Here is a 16,476-nt window from a genome sequence, read left to right as displayed (position 1 = left end):
TATGAGAATATCTAGGTATGATCATGTATATAGGCATCACGTCCGTGACAAGTAGACTGACTCCTGCCTGCATCTACTACTATTACTCGACACATCGACCGCAGTCCATCATGCATCTAGAGTATTAAGTTCATAAGAATGGAGTAACGCTTTAAGGAAGATGACATGATGTAGAGATATAAACTCATGCAATATGATATAAACCCCATCTTTTCATCCTCGATGGCAACAATACAATACGTGTCGTTTCCCTACTGTCAGTGGGATCGAGCATCGCAAGATTGAACCCAAAGCTAAGCACTTCTCCCATTGCAAGAAAGATCAATCTAGTAGGCCAAACCAAACTGTTAATTCAAAGAGACTTGCAAAGATAACCAATCATACATAAAAGAATTCAGAGGAGATTCATATATTGTTCATAGATAATCTTGATCATAAACCCACAATTCATCGGATCTCGACAAACACACCGCAAAAGAAGATTACATCGAATAGATATCCAAGAGAATCGAGGAGAACTTTGTATTGAGATCCAAAGAGAGAAGAAGCCATCAAGCTAATAACTATGGACCCGAAGGTCTGAGGTAAACTACTCACACATCATCGGAGAGGCTATGGTGTTGATGTAGAAGCCCTCCGTGACCGATGCCCCCTTCGGCGGAGTGCCGGAAAAGGCCCCAAGATGGGATCTCACGGGTACAGAAGGTTGCGGCGGTGGAAATAGGGTATTTTGCTCCTCCCCTGATGTTTTCGGGATACGTAGGTATATATAGGAGGAAGAAGTAGGTCGGTGGAGCTACGAGGGGCCCACGAGGGTGGAGGGTGTGCCCGAGGGGTAGGCACGCCCCTCTGCCTCGTGGCCTCCTTGTTGATTGCTTGACGTCCACTCCAAGTCCTATGGATCACGTTGTTCAGAAAATCACGTTCCCGAAGGTTTCCTTCCGTTTGGACTCCGTTTGATATTCCTTTCCTTCGAAACACTGAAATAGGCAAAAATCAGAAATTTGGGCTGGGCCACCGGTTAATAGGTTAGTCCCGAAAATAATATAAAAGTGTATAATAAATCCCATTGAACTTCCAAAACAGATAATATAATAGCATTGAACAATCAAAAATTATAGATACGTTGGAGACATATCAAGCATCCCCAAGCTTAATTCCTGCACGTCCTTGCGTAGGTAAATGATAAAAACAGAATTTTTGATGTGGAATGCTTCTTAGCATTTTCAATGTAATTCTTTTTATTGTGGCATGAATATTTAGATTTGAAAGATTCAAGATAAAAGTTTAATGTTGACATAAAAACAATAATACTTCAAACATGCTAACCAAGCAACTATGTCTTATCAAAATAACATAGCCAAAGAAAGCTCATCCCTACAAAATCATATAGTTAGGCCATGCTTCAATTTCATCACACCAAACGTTCTCATCATGCATAACCCCGATGACAAGTCGAGCAATTGGTTCATACTTTTTAACGCTCTTCAGCCTTTTCAACCCTTACGCAATACATGAGCGCAGGCCATGGATATAGCACTATGGGTGGAATAAAGTATAATGATGGGGGTTATGTGAGAAGACAAAAAGGTAGAAAGTCTCACACTAGCGCGGCTAATCAATAGGCTATGGAAATGCCCATCAATTGATGTCAATGAGAGGAGTAGGGATTCCCATCCAACGGATGCACTAGAGCTATAAATATATGAATGCTCAACAAAAGAAACTAAGTGGGTGTGCATCCAACTTGCTTGCTCATGAAGACCTAGGGCATTTTGAGGAAGCCCATCATTGGAATATACAAGCCAAGTTCTATAATCAAAAATTCCCACTAGTATATGAAAGTGACAACATAGGAGACTCTCTATCATGAAGATCACGGTGCTACTTGGAAGCACAAGTGTGGAAAAGGGATAGTAACATTGTCCCTTCTCTCTTTCTCTCTCCTTTTTTTCTTTTCTTTTTTTTCTTTTCTTTGTTGGGCCTTCTTTTTTTTTTCTTTAGCCTCTTTTTTTATTTAGTCCGGAATCTCATCCCGACTTGTGGGGGAATCATAGTCTCCATCATCCTTTCCTCACATGGGACAATGCTCTAATAATGATGATCATCACACTTTTATTACTTACAACTCAAGAATTACAACTCAGTACTTAGAACAAAATATGACTCTATGTAAGTGCCTCCGGCGGTGTATCGGGATATGCAATGAATCAAGAGTGACATGCATAAAAAAGTATGAAAGGTTGCTTTGCCACAAATACGATGTCAACTACATGATCATGCAAAGCAATACGACAATGATGGAGCGTGTCATAATAAATGGAACGGTGGTAAGTTGCATGGCAATATATCTCGGAATGGCTATGGAAATGCCATGATAGGTAGGTATGGTGGCAGTTTTCAGGAAGATATAAGGAGGTTTATGTTTGATAGAGTGTATCATATCACGGGGTTTAGATGCACTGGCGAAGTTTGCACCAACTCTCAAGGCGAGAAAGGGCAATGCACGGTACCGTAGAGGCTAGAAAATTGTGGAAGGTTGAGAGTGCGTATAATCGATTTACTCACATTAGTCATAAAGAACTCATATACTTACTGCAAAAGTTTATTAGCCCTCGAAGCAAAGTACTACTACGCATGCCCCTAGAGGGATAGATTGGTAGGAAAAGACCATCGCTCGTCCCCGACCGCCACTCATAAGGAAAGAAATAAAAGAACACCTTATGTGTCAAAATTGTCACACAACTTTTATCATACGTGCATGCTATGGGACTTGCCAACCTTAACACAAGTATTTCTCAATTTCACAATTACTCAACTAGCACACTCTAATATTACCACCTTTATATCTCAAAACACTTATCAAGTATCAAACTTCTCATGATATTCAATGAACTCAATATGGAAGTTTTTATTATGCTCATCTTGGATGCCTAACACATTTGGATTAATTTCACAATTAAAGCAAATTACCATGCTGTTTAAGAATCTCCAAATAATATAAGTGAAGCATGAGAGATCAATAGTTTCTATAAAATAAAATCACCACCGTGCTCTAAAAGATATAAGTGAAGCACTAGAGCAAAAACTATATAGCTCAAAAGATATAAGTGAAGCACATAGAGTATTCTAACAAATTCTGAATCATGTGTGTCTCTCTCAAAAGGTGTGTACATAAAGGATGATTGTGGTAAATTATAAAGCAAAGACTAAAATCATACAAGATGCTCCAAGCAAAACACATATCATGTGGTGAATAAAAATATAGCCCCAAGTAAAGTTACCGATAGACGAAGATGAAAGAGGGGATGCCTTCCAGGGCATCCCCAAGCTTAGGCTTTTGGTTGTCCTTGAATTTTACCTTGAGGTGACTTGGGCATGCCCCAGCTTAGGCTCTTGCCAATCCTTGTTCCATAATCCATCAAATCTTTACCCAAAACTTGAAAACTTCACAACACAAAACTTAACAGAAAATCTCGTGAGCTCCGTTAGGGAAAGAAAACAAAACACCACTTCAAGGTACTGTAATGAACTCATTATTTATTCATATTGGTGTTAAACCCACTATATTCCAACTTCTCTATGGTTTATAAACTCTTTTACTAGCCATAGATTCATCAAAATAAGCAAACAACACACGAAAAACAGAATCTGTCAAAAACAGAACAGTCTATAGTAATCTGTATCTAACGCAAACTTCTGGATCTCAGAAAAATCTACCAAAATAGGACGACCTAGATAATTTGTTTATTGATCTAATTCAGTTGTAATCAGTATTTTATCACGTTCTGGTGATTTTAAACAATTGTTTTTGTGAACAGAAAGTTTCTGGAATTTTCAGCAAGATCAAATAACTATCATCCAAGAAGATCTTATAGGTTTTACTTGGCACAAACACTAATTAAAACATAAAACACATCTAACCAGAGGATAGATCAAAGATGTATTACTAAACATAACCAAACGCAAGAAAATTAAAATAAAATTGGGTTGCCTCCCAACAAGCGCTATCGTTTAACGCCCCTAGCTAGGCATAAAAGCAAGGATATATCTAAGTATTGCCATCTTTGGTAGGCAATCCATAAGTGGCTCTCATAATAGATTCATAAGATAATTTAATCTTCTTTCTGGGGAAGTGTTCCATGCCTTTCCTTAACGGAAATTGGAATCTAATATTACCTTCCTTCATATCAATAATTGCACCAATTGTTCTAAGGAAAGGTCTACCAAGAATAATAGGACATGAAGGATTGCAATCTATATCAAGAACAATAAAATCTATGGGCACATAGTTCCTATTTGCAACAATAAGAACATCATTAATTCTTCCCAAATGTTTCTTGATAGTGGAATCCGCAAGATGCAAGTTTAAAGAACAATCATCAAAATCACGGAAGCCTAGCAAATCACACAACGTATTTGGAATCGTAGAAACACTAGCACCCAAATCACACAAAGCATAGCATTCATGATCTTTAATTTTAATTTTAATTGTAGGTTCCCACTCAAGTTTTTCTTCGTAAGATTGCATCAAAGCATCAACGATATGTTTAGTAAAGGCTTTATTTTGGCTATAAGCATTAGGAGAATTTAGCACGGATTGCAACAAGGAAATACAATCTATCAAAGAGCAATTATCATAATTAAATTCCTTGAAATTCAAAATAGTGGGTTCATTTCTATCTAAAGTTTTAACCTCTTCAATCCCACTTTTACCAATTTTTGCATCATGATCTAAAAACTCCAAATTTTTGGGATGCCTTTTAACTAAAGTTGACTCATCTCCAGTCCCATCATTATCAAGATTCATATTGCAAAACAAATATTTAATAGGAGACACATAAATAAGTTTTATATCTTCATCTTTATTCTCGTAAAAACTAGAAGAACACGCCTTCACAAAGCAATATTTCTTAGGACGCTTCCTAGTGGTTCTTTCTTTGCACTCATCATTAGAAATTCTCATGGCTTTGAGAGACTCATTGATATCATGCTTAGGTGGAATAGATCTAAGTTTCAAAGAATCAGCATCAAGAGAAAATCTATCCACGTTCCTAGCCAATTCGTCAACCTTAAGCAATTTTTCTTCAAGCAAAGTATTGAAATTATTTTGTGAATTCATAAACTCTTTAACACTAGTCTCAAATTCAGAGGGCATCTTGTTAAAAGTTCCATAAGAATTGTTGTAGGAATTACCATAATTTTAGAGGAATTACTAGGGAAGGGCTTAGGATTAAAGTTTCCTCTATACGCGTTGTTACCAAAATTATTCCTACCAACAAAATTCACATACATAGATTCATTATTATTCTCAATCAAAGTAGACAAAGGCATATCATTAGGATCAGAAGAAACACTCTTATTAGCAAACATTTTCATAAGTTCATCCATCTTTCCACTCAAAACATTAATTTCTTCTATCACATGCACTTTTTATTAGTAGATCTTTCAGTGTGCCATTGAGAATAATTAACCATAATATCATCTAGGAGTTTAGTAGCTTCTCCTAAAGTGATTTCCATAAAAGTGCCCCCCGCGGCCGAATCTAAAAGGTTTCTAGAAGCAAAATTCAATCCGGCATAAATTTTTTGTATAATGATCCACAAATTCAAACCATGAGTACGGCAGTTACGTATCATTAATTTCATCCACTCCCAAGCTTGTGCAACATGTTCATGATCAAGTTGATTAAAATTCATAATATCGTTTCTAAGAGAGATGATCTTAGCGGGAGGAAAATACTTAGAGATAAAAGCATCTTTGCAGTTATTCCAAGAATCAATACTATTTTTAGGCAAAGATGAAAACCAAGTTTTAGCACGATCTCTAAGAGAAAAAGGAAATAGCTTTAATTTAACAATATCATTATCCACATCTTTATTCTTTTGCATATCACACAAATCAACAAAGCTATTTAGATGGGTAGCGGAACTAGGAAGGCCGGCGAATTGATCTTTCATGACAAGATTCAGCAAAGCAGCATTAATTTCACAAGATTCAGCTTCGTTAAGAGGAGCAATCGGAGTGCTAAGAAAATCATTGTTGTTGGTATTGGCAAAGTCACACAATTTAGTATTGTCTTGAACCATTGTGACAATCAAGCAATCCAACACACGAGCAAACAAGAACCAAGCGAAAAAGAGGCGGACGAAAAGAGAGGGCGAATAAAACGGCAAGGGTGAAGTGGGGGAGAGGAAAACGAGAGGCAAATGGCGAATAATGTAATGCGAGGGATAAGAGTTTGTGATGGGTACTTGACTGGTGCGTAGACTCCCCGGCAACGGCGCCAGAAGTCCTTCTTGCTACCTCTTGAGCACTGTGTTGGTTTTCCCTTGAAGAGGAATGGGTGATGCAGTAAAGTAGCGTAAGTATTGCCCTCAGTTTTTGAGAACCAAGGTATCAATCCAGTAGGAGACCACGCTCAAGTCCCACGCACCTACACAAACAAGTAAGAACCTTGCAACCAACGCGATAAAGGGGTTGTCAATCCCTTCACGACCACTTGATAAAGTGAGATCTGATTGAGATGATAAGATAATATTTTTGGTATTTTTATGATAAAGACTAAAAGTAAATAAAGCAAAATAAACGGCACCAGAAATAGCTTATTGACGGGAGATTAATATGATGGAAAATAGACCCGGGGGCCATAGGTTTCACTAGTGGCTTCTCTCAAGATAGCATAAGTATTACAGTGGATGAACAAATTATTGTTGAGCAATTGATAGAATTGAGCATAGTTATGAGAATATCTAGGTATGATCATGTATATAGGCATCACGTCCGTGACAAGTAGACCGAGTCCTGCCTGCATCTACTACTATTACTCCACACATCGACCGCTATCCAACATGCATCTAGAGTATTAAGTTCTTAAGAACGGAGTAACGCTTTAAGCAAGATGACATGATGTAGAGGGATAAACTCATGCAATATGATGTAAACCCCATCTTTTTATCCTCGATGGCAACAATACAATATGTGTCGTTTCTCCTACTGTCACTGGGACCAAGCACCGCAAGATTGAACCCAAAGCTAAGCACTTCTCCCATTGCAAGAAAGATCAATCTAGTAGTCCAAACCAAACTGATAATTCGAAGAGACTTGCAAAGATAACCAATCATACATAAAAGAATTTAGAGGAGATTCAAATATTGTTCATAGATAATCTTGATCATAAACCCACAATTCATCGGATCTCGACAAACACACCGCAAAACAAGATTACATCGAATAGATCTCCAAGAGAATCGAGGAGAACTTTTTATTGAGATCCAAAGAGAGAGAAGAAGCCATCTAGCTAGTAATTATGGACCCGAAGGTCTGAGGTAAACTACTCACACATCATCGGAGAGGCTATGGTGTTGATGTAGAAGCCTTCCGTGATCGATGCCCCCTCCGGCGGAGCACCGGAAAAGGCCCCAAGATGGGATCTCACGGGTACAAAAGGTTGCGGCGGTGGAAATAGGGTTTTTTGCTCCTCCCCTGATGTTTTCGGGGTACGTAGGTATATATAGGAGGAAGAAGTAGGTCGGTGGAGCTACGAGGGGCCCACGAGGGTGGAGGGCGCGCCAAGGGGGGCGGTCGCGCCCCCCTGCCTTGTGGCCTCCTCGTTGATTGCTTGACGTCCACTCAAGTCCTCTGGATCACGTTTGTTCAGAAAATCACGTTCCTGAAGGTTTCATTCCGTTTGGACTCCGTTTGATATTCCTTTCCTTCGAAACACTGAAATAGGCAAAAAACAGCAATTTGGGTTGGGCCTCCGGTTAATAGGTTAGTCCCAAAAATAATATAAAAGTGTATAATAAAGCCCATTGAACATACAAAATAGATAATATAATAGCATGGAACAATCAAAAATTATAGATACGTTGGAGACGTATCAAGGTGCACAAGAACGGTCTGGAAAAACCATACTCGTTGTATTTAGTAGTTTCTCAAGTCTTTTACAAAGAATGGGTAGAGATTTCAATGGAATGCGTGGCAATAGTGTAACATCCCAAATTTTCAATTTAGAATGTTATACATCGATCATTCATGCATATCATATTTTATTGCATTTCGTTTCGCGATCCTCGAAATTCTAAGCAAGTCAAGGACCCTCGGAGAGAGTTGGGGACTTCATTGTTTTCATATTTGAATTTTATCAAATATTGAAAGGAGGATTATTGTTTTTAATTATTTTTCTCTCCAAAAATATTTCATATTAAAATATATGAGAGGAGATAATACGACTTCTCAAAATAATTGAAATATTGGAGGAAAAATATTAAAATCAAATATTTGATTTTATTCAGATTTTATTGCTATTTTATTTGCATTAGAAAAATTGCACGTTTTCCAAATTGCATTTTAGGGCCAAGAAAATGTTCATCTTGTTCTAAATATTTTTTTTAGACAGTGAAAATTTGTTTTGGTATTTTTAGATTTTTATTTATTTTTCTAGGATTTATTTAAGTTTCGGCGAAATTATTTAAAAAAACTCTAGCGCCCGACTCGGCCGAAGCCCGGCCGAGCCAGGCCGGCCCGCCGCGCCCCCACCGCCTTCCCCCGCGCGCCCGTGCCCGCACCGGACTCCGTCGGAGTCCGGGAGTCTGCCGCCACCCCGGTTTCCCCTTCCCCAAGCCGACCCCGCCCCCACTTTATATGCCGCCCCACCCCGCCGCCACCACCCCATCCCACCCGCCGCCCGCAGCCGCAGCAGCAGCAACCGCCGCCGCCCGCCGCTTGCAGCCGCCGCCGCTTGCAGCCGCCGCCGCTTGCCGCGTCGCCGCCCTCCGCCGTCTCCGCCAACGCCACCCAGCCCCACCAGATCCGACGAGGTAGCCACCGCTGCCGGTTTTCTTCAGAAAACTGATCCGTTTTTTTAGAAAACCCTAGTTTTCGTTTTTTAATAGACCGGTTTTTTTCTCGGTATAGTTTATTTAGCGGACGTTCATCCGTACGTTCGTTTTAACGAACGGTGTTCACTCGTTAGCCGCAGACAGCAAACGTTCGTTGTTAGCCTGTTCGTCAGCTTTTCTTTTTCATAGATTTTTCGCGATCATTTTCGATCGCGATTTCTGATCCGATTTTCGTTTCTGTTTATCTTTTCGCTCGTTTATTGCAATTAGGCGATTCAAGCGCCTAGATCTTCGTCTTGAAACCCTCTTTCTATTTAATCAACTTGAACAAGATTTTGGTACTGTAAAATTTGACTTTAGTTCAGATTAGTAAACTGATCTTGTTTCTTTCGCAGTTTGAGTTTTTTTGCTCCGTTTGATTTGATTCTTTTCGCAAACCGGAGTTCTTAAGTTGAACTTTCTGGTCAATTCTTCTTATTTGAGTTTTGCCTATGCATCTTTGCTTGAATGCTTACGTATGCTATTGTTGTTGGGTAACGTAGTAATTTCAAAAAAATTCCTACACACACGCAAGATCATGGTGATGCATAGCAATGAGAGAGGAGAGTATTGTCTACGTACCCTCGTAGACCGAAAGTGGAAGCGTTAGCACAACGCGGTTGATGTAGTCGTACGCGTTCACGATCCAACCGGTCAAGTACCGAACGCAAGGCACCTCCGAGTTCTGCACACGTTCAACTCGATGACGTCCCTCGAACTCCGATCTAGCCGAGTGTTGAGGGAGAGTTTCGTCAGCACGACGGCATGGTGACGATGATGATGTTCTACCGATGCAGGGCTTCGCCTAAGCACCGCTACGATATGACCGAGGTGGATCATGGTGGAGGGGGGGCACCGCACACGGCTAAGAGATCAATTGTTGTGTCTATGGGGTGGTCCCTGGCCACGTATATAAAGGAGTGGAGGAGGGAAGGGGCCGACCCTCTCTATGGCGCGCCCTAGGGGAGTCCTACTCCCACCGGGAGTAGGATTCCCCCCTTTCCTAGTAGAACTAGGAACCCTTCCAAGTAGTAGGAGTAGGAGGGAAGGAAAGGGAAGGGAAAAGGAGAAGGAAGGAAGGGGGTGCCCCCCTCCCTAGTCCAATTCGCACCAGCCCTTGGGGAGGGGTGCGGCCACCCTTTGAGGCCTTTCTCTCCTTTCCCGTATGGCCCATTAAGGCCCAATACGAATTCCCGTAACTCCCTGGTACTCCCGAAAATACCCGAATCACTCGGAACCTTTCCGATGTCCGAATATAGTCATCCAATATATCGATCTTTACGTCTCAACCATTTCGAGACTCCTCGTCATGTCCCCGATCTCATCCGGGACTCCGAACTCCTTCGGTACATCAAAACACATAAACTCATAATATAACCGTCATCTAACTTTAAGCGTGCGGACCCTACGGGTTCGAGAACTATGTAGATATGACCAAGACACGTCTCCGGTCAATAACCAATACCGGAACCTGGATGCTCATATTGGCTCCCACACATTCTATGAAGATCTTTATCGGTCAGACCGCATAACAACACACGTTGTTCCCTTTGTCATCGGTATGTTACTTGCCCGAGATTCGATCGTCGGTATCTCAATACCTAGTTCAATCTCGTTACCGGCAAGTCTCTTCACTCGTTCCGTAATACATCATGCCGCAACTAACTCATTAGTTGCAATGCTTGCAAGGCTTATAGTGATGTGCATTACCGAGTGGGCCCAGATATACCTCTCCGACAATCGGAGTGACAAATCCTAATCTTGAAATACGCCAACCCAACAAGTACCTTTGGAGACACCTATAGAGCACCTTTATAATCACCCAGTTACATTGTGACATTTGGTAGCACACAATGTGTTCCTCTGGTAAACGGGAGTTGCATAATCTTATAGTCATAGGAACATGTATAAGTCATGAAGAAAGCAATACCAACAAACTAAACGATCAAGTGCTATACTAACGGAATGGTTCAAGTCAATCAAATCATTCTCCTAATGATGTGATCGCGTTAATCAAATGACAACTCATGTCTATGATTAGGAAACATAACCATCTTTGATCAACGAGCTAGTCAAGTAGAGGCATACTAGTGACACTCTGTTTGTCTATGTATTCACACATGTATTATGTTTCCGGTTAATACAATTCTAGCATGAATAATAAACATTTATCATGATATAAGGAAATAAATAATAACTTTATTATTGCCTCTAGGGCATATTTCCTTCAATTGTTTGGTTGCGATAGAATTCCCGGAGTGAGAAGCGTGCTACTATGAGTCCCTAGATTTTGCGGATCGTCAGCAAGGCAAGTAACACATTGATCATACTATGAGTCCCGGAGTGAGAAGCGTGCTACTTTATTATTGCCTCTAGGGCATATTTCCTTCAGTCTCCCACTTGCACTAGAGTCAATAATCTAGTTCACATCGCCATGTGATTTAATACCAATAGTTCACATCACCATGTGATTAACACCCATAGTTCACATTGACATGTGACCAACACCCAAAGGGTTTACTAGAGTCAATAATCTAGTTCACATCGCTATGTGATTAACACCCAAAGAGTACTGAGGTGTGATCATGTTTTGCTTGTGAGAGAAGTTTAGTCAACGGGTCTGCCAAATTCATATCCGTAAGTATTTTGCAAATTTCTATGTCAACAATGCTCTGCACAGAGCTACTCTAGCTAATTGCTCCCACTTTCATTATGTATCCAGATTGAGTTTAAACTCATCTGGATCAGTGTCAAAATTTGCATCAACGTAACCCTTTACGACGAACCTTTTGTCACTTCCATAATCGAGAAACATATCCTTATTCCACTAAGGATAATTTTGACCAATGTCCAGTGATCTACTCCTATATCACTATTGTACTCCTTTGCCAAACTCAGGGCAGGGTATACAATAGGTCTGGTACACAGCATGGCATACTTTATAGAACCTATGGCTGAGGCATAGGGAATGACTTCCATTCTCTCTCTATCTTCTGCCATGGTCGGGTTTTTGAGTCGTACTCAACTTCACACCTTGTAACACAGGCAAGAACTCCTTCTTTGACTATTTCATTTTGAACTACTTCAAAATCTTGTCAAGGTATGTACTCATTGAAAAACTTATCAAGCGTCTTGATCTATCTCTATAGATCTTGATACTCAATATGTAAGCAACTTCACCGAGGCCTTTCTTTGAAAGAACTCCTTTCAAACATTCATTTATGCTTTGCAGAATAATTCTACATCATTTTCGATCAACAATATGTCATGCATATACTTATCAGAAATGCTGTAGTGCTCCCACTCACTTTCTTATAAATACAGGCTTCACCGCAAGTCTGTATAAAACTATATGCTTTGATCAACATATCAAAGCGTATATTCCAACTCCGAGATGCTTGCACCAGTCCATAGATGGACCGCTGGAGCTTGCATATTTTGTTAGTACCTTTAGGATTGACAAAACCTTCTAGTTGCATCATATACAACTCTTCTTTAATAAATCCATTAAGGAATGTAGTTTTGTTTATCCATTTCCCAGATTTCATAAAATGCGGCAATTGCTAACATGATTCAGACAGACTTAAGCATAGATACGAGTGAGAAACTCTCATCGTAGTCAACACCTTGAACTTGTCGAAAACCTTTTTGCGACAATTCTAGCTTTATAGATAGTAACACTACTATCAGCGTCTGTCTTCCTCTTGAAGACCCATTTAATCTCAATGGCTCGTCGATCAATAGGCAAGTCACTCAAAGTCCATACTTTGTTCTCATACATGGATCTCATCTCAGATTTCATGGCCTCAAGCCATTTTGCGGAATCTGGGCTCATCATCGCTTCCTCATAGTTCGTAGGCTTGTCATGGTCAAGTAACATGACCTCCAGAACAGGATTACCGTACCACTCTGGTGCGGATCTCACTCTGGTTTACCTACGAGGTTCGGTAGTAACTTGATCTGAAGTTACATGATCATCATCATTAGCTTCCTCACTAATTGGTGTAGTAGTCACAGGAACAGATTTCTGTGATGAACTACTTTCCAATAAGGGAGCAGGTACAGTTACCTCATCAAGTTCTACTTTCCTCCCACTCACTTCTTTCGAGAGAAACTCCTTCTCTAGAAAGGATCCATTCTCAGCAACGAATAACTTGCCTTCGGATCTGTGATAGAAGGTGTACCCAACAGTTTCTTTTGGGTATCCTATGAAGATTTACTTCTTCGATTTGGGTTCGAGCTTGTCATGTTGAAACTTTTTCACATAAGCATCCCAGTCCCAAACTTTAAGAAACGACAGCTTAGGTTTCTCGCCAAACCACAGTTCATACAGTGTCATCTCCACGGATTTAGATGGTGCCCTATTTAACGTGAATGTAGCTGTCTCTAATGCATAACCCCAAAACGATAGTGGTAGATCGGTAAGAGACATCATAGATCGTACTATATCTAATAAAGTACGGTTATGACGTTCGGACACACCATTACACTTTGGTGTTCCAGGTGGCGTGAGTAGTGAAACTATTTCACATTGTTTTAACTGAAGGCCAAACTGGTAACTCAAATATTCTCCTCCACGATAAGATCGTAGAAACTTTATTTTCTTGTTATGATGATTTTCCACTTCACTCTGAAATTATATGAACTTTTCAAATATTTCAGACTTTTGTTTCATCAAGTAGATATACTCATATCTGCTCAAATCAGCTGTGAAGATCAAAAAATAATGATACCTGCCGTGAGCTTCAATATTCATCGGACCACATACATCAGTATGTATGATTTCCAACAAATCTGTTGCTCGCTCCATTGTTCCAGAGAATGGAGTCTTAGTCATCTTGCCCATGAGGCATGGTTCGCAAGCATCAACTGATTCATAATCAAGTGATTCCAAAAGCCCATCAGCATGGATTTTCTTCATGCGCTTTACACCAATATGACCTAAATGGCAGCGCCACAAATAAGTTGCACTATCATCATTAACTTTGCATCTTTTTGGCTTGAATATTATGAATATGTGTATCACTACGATCGAGATCCAACAAACCATTTTTGTTGGTGTGTATGAACATCAAAGGTTCTGTTCATGTAAACAGAACAACTATTGTTCTCTAACTTAATGAATAACCGTATTGCAATAAACATGATCAAATCATATTTATGCTCAACGTAAACACCAAATAACACTTATTTAGGTTCAACACTAATCCCGAAAGTATAGGGAGTGTGCGATGATGATCATATCAATCTTGGAACCAATTCCAACACACATCGTCACTTCACCCTTAACAAGTTCATGTTCATTCTGTAACTCCTGTTTCGAGTTGCTAATTTTAGCAACCGAACAAGTATCAAATACTTACGGGCTACTATAAACACTAGTAAGGCACACATCAATAACCTGTATATCAAATGTACACTTTGTTCACTTTGCCATCTTTCTTATCCACCAAATATTCAGGGAATTTCCGCTTCCAGTGATCATTTCCTTTGTAGTAGAAGCACTCGGTTTCAGGCTTTGGTCCAGCTTTGGGCTTCTTCACGGGAGTGACAACTTGCTTGTCATTCTACTTGAAGTTCTCTTTATTTCCCTTTGCCCTTTTCTTGAAACTAGTGTTCTTGTCAATCATCAACACTTGATGCTCTTTCTTGATTTCTACCTTCGTCGATTTCAACATCACGAAGAGCTCGGGAATCATTTTCGTAATCCCTTGCATACTATAGTTCATCACGAAGTTCTAGTAACTTGGTGATGGTGACTAGCGAACTCTGTCAATCACTATCTTATCTGTAAGATTAACTCCTACTTGATTCAAGCAATTGTAGTACCCAGACAATCTGAGCATATGCCCACTGCTTGAGCTATTCTCCTCCATCTTTTAGCTATAGAACTTGTTGGAGACTTCATATCTCTCAACTCGGTTATTTTCTTGAAATATTTAACTTCAACTCCTAGAACATCTCATATGGTCCATGACGTTTAAAACGTCTTTGAAGTCCCGATTCTAAGCCGTTTAAGCATGGTGCACTAAACTATCAAGTAGTCATCATATTGAGCTAGCCAAACGTTCATAACGTCTGCATCTGCTCCTGCAATAGGCCTGTCATCTAGCGGTGCATTAAGGACATGATTCTTCTGTGCAGCAATGAGGATAATCCTCAGATCACGGATCCAATCCGCATCATTGCTACTAACATCTTTCAACTTAATTTTCTCTAGGAACATATCAAAAATAAAACAGGGGAGCTAAACGCGAGCTATTGATCTACAACATAGATATGCTAATACTACTAGGACTAAGTTCATGATAAATTAAAGTTCAATTAATCATATTACTTAAGAACTCCAACTTAGAAAGACATCCCTCTAATCTTCTAAGTGATCACGTGATCCAAATCAACTAAACCATAATCGATCATCACGTGAAATGGAGTAGCTTTCAATGGTGAACATCAATATGTTGATCATATCTACTATATGATTCACGCTCGACCTTTCGGTCTCAGTATTCCGAGGCCATATCTGCATATGCTAGGCTCGTCAAGTTTAACCTGAGTATTCTGCATGTGCAAAACTGGCTTGCACCCATTGTAGATGGACGTAGAGCTTATCACACCCGTTCATCACGTGGTGTCTGGGCACGACAAACTTTGGCAATGGTGCATACTCAGGGAGAACACTTTTATCTTGAAATTTAGTGAGAGATCATCTTATAATGCTACCGTCAATCAAAGCAAGATAAGATGCATAAAAGATAAACATCACATGCAATCAATATAAGTGATATGATATGGCCATCATCTTGTGCTTGTGATCTCCATCTTCGAAGCACCGTCATGATCACCATCGTCACCGGCGTGACACCTTGATCACCATCGTAGCATCATTGTCGTCTCGCCAATCTTGTGCTTCCACGACTATCGCTACCGCTTAGTGATAAAGTAAAGCATTACAGCGCAATTGCATTGCATACAATAAAGCGACAACCATATGGCTCCAGCCAGTTGCTGATAACTCAGTTACAAAACATGATCATCTCACACAATAAAATTTAGCATCATGTCTTAACCATATCACATCACAACATGCCCTGGAAAAACAAGTTAGACGTCCTCTACTTTGTTGTTGCAAGTTTTACGTGGCTGCTACGGGCTTTAGCAAGAACCGTTCTTACCCATGCATTAAAACCACAACGATAGTTTGTCAAGTTGGTGCTGTTTTAACCTTCGCAAGGACCGGGAGTAGCCACACTCGGTTCAACTAAAGTTGTAGAAACTGACACCCGCCAGCCACCTGTGTGCAAAGCACGTCGGTAGAACCAGTCTCGCGTAAGCGTACGCGTAATGTCAGTCCGGGTCGCTTCATCCAACAATACCGCCGAACCAAAGTATGACATGCTGGTAAGCAGTATGACTTATATCGCCCACAACTCACTTGTGTTCTACTCGTGCATATAACATCAACGCATAAAACCTGGCTCGGATGCCACTGTTGGGTAACGTAGTAGTTTCAAAAAAAAATCCTACGCACACGCAAGATCATGGTGATGCATAGCAACGAGAGAGGAGAGTATTGTCTACGTACCCTCGTAGA

The sequence above is a fragment of the Triticum urartu genome, chromosome 6A (genome assembly GCF_056163025.1).
Source record: "Triticum urartu cultivar PI428250 chromosome 6A, HENAU_Tu73, whole genome shotgun sequence".
Classification (NCBI taxonomy): Eukaryota; Viridiplantae; Streptophyta; class Magnoliopsida; order Poales; family Poaceae; genus Triticum; species Triticum urartu.
The sequence above is the reverse complement of the archived record's forward strand: the minus strand, read 5'-3'. Positions refer to the sequence as shown.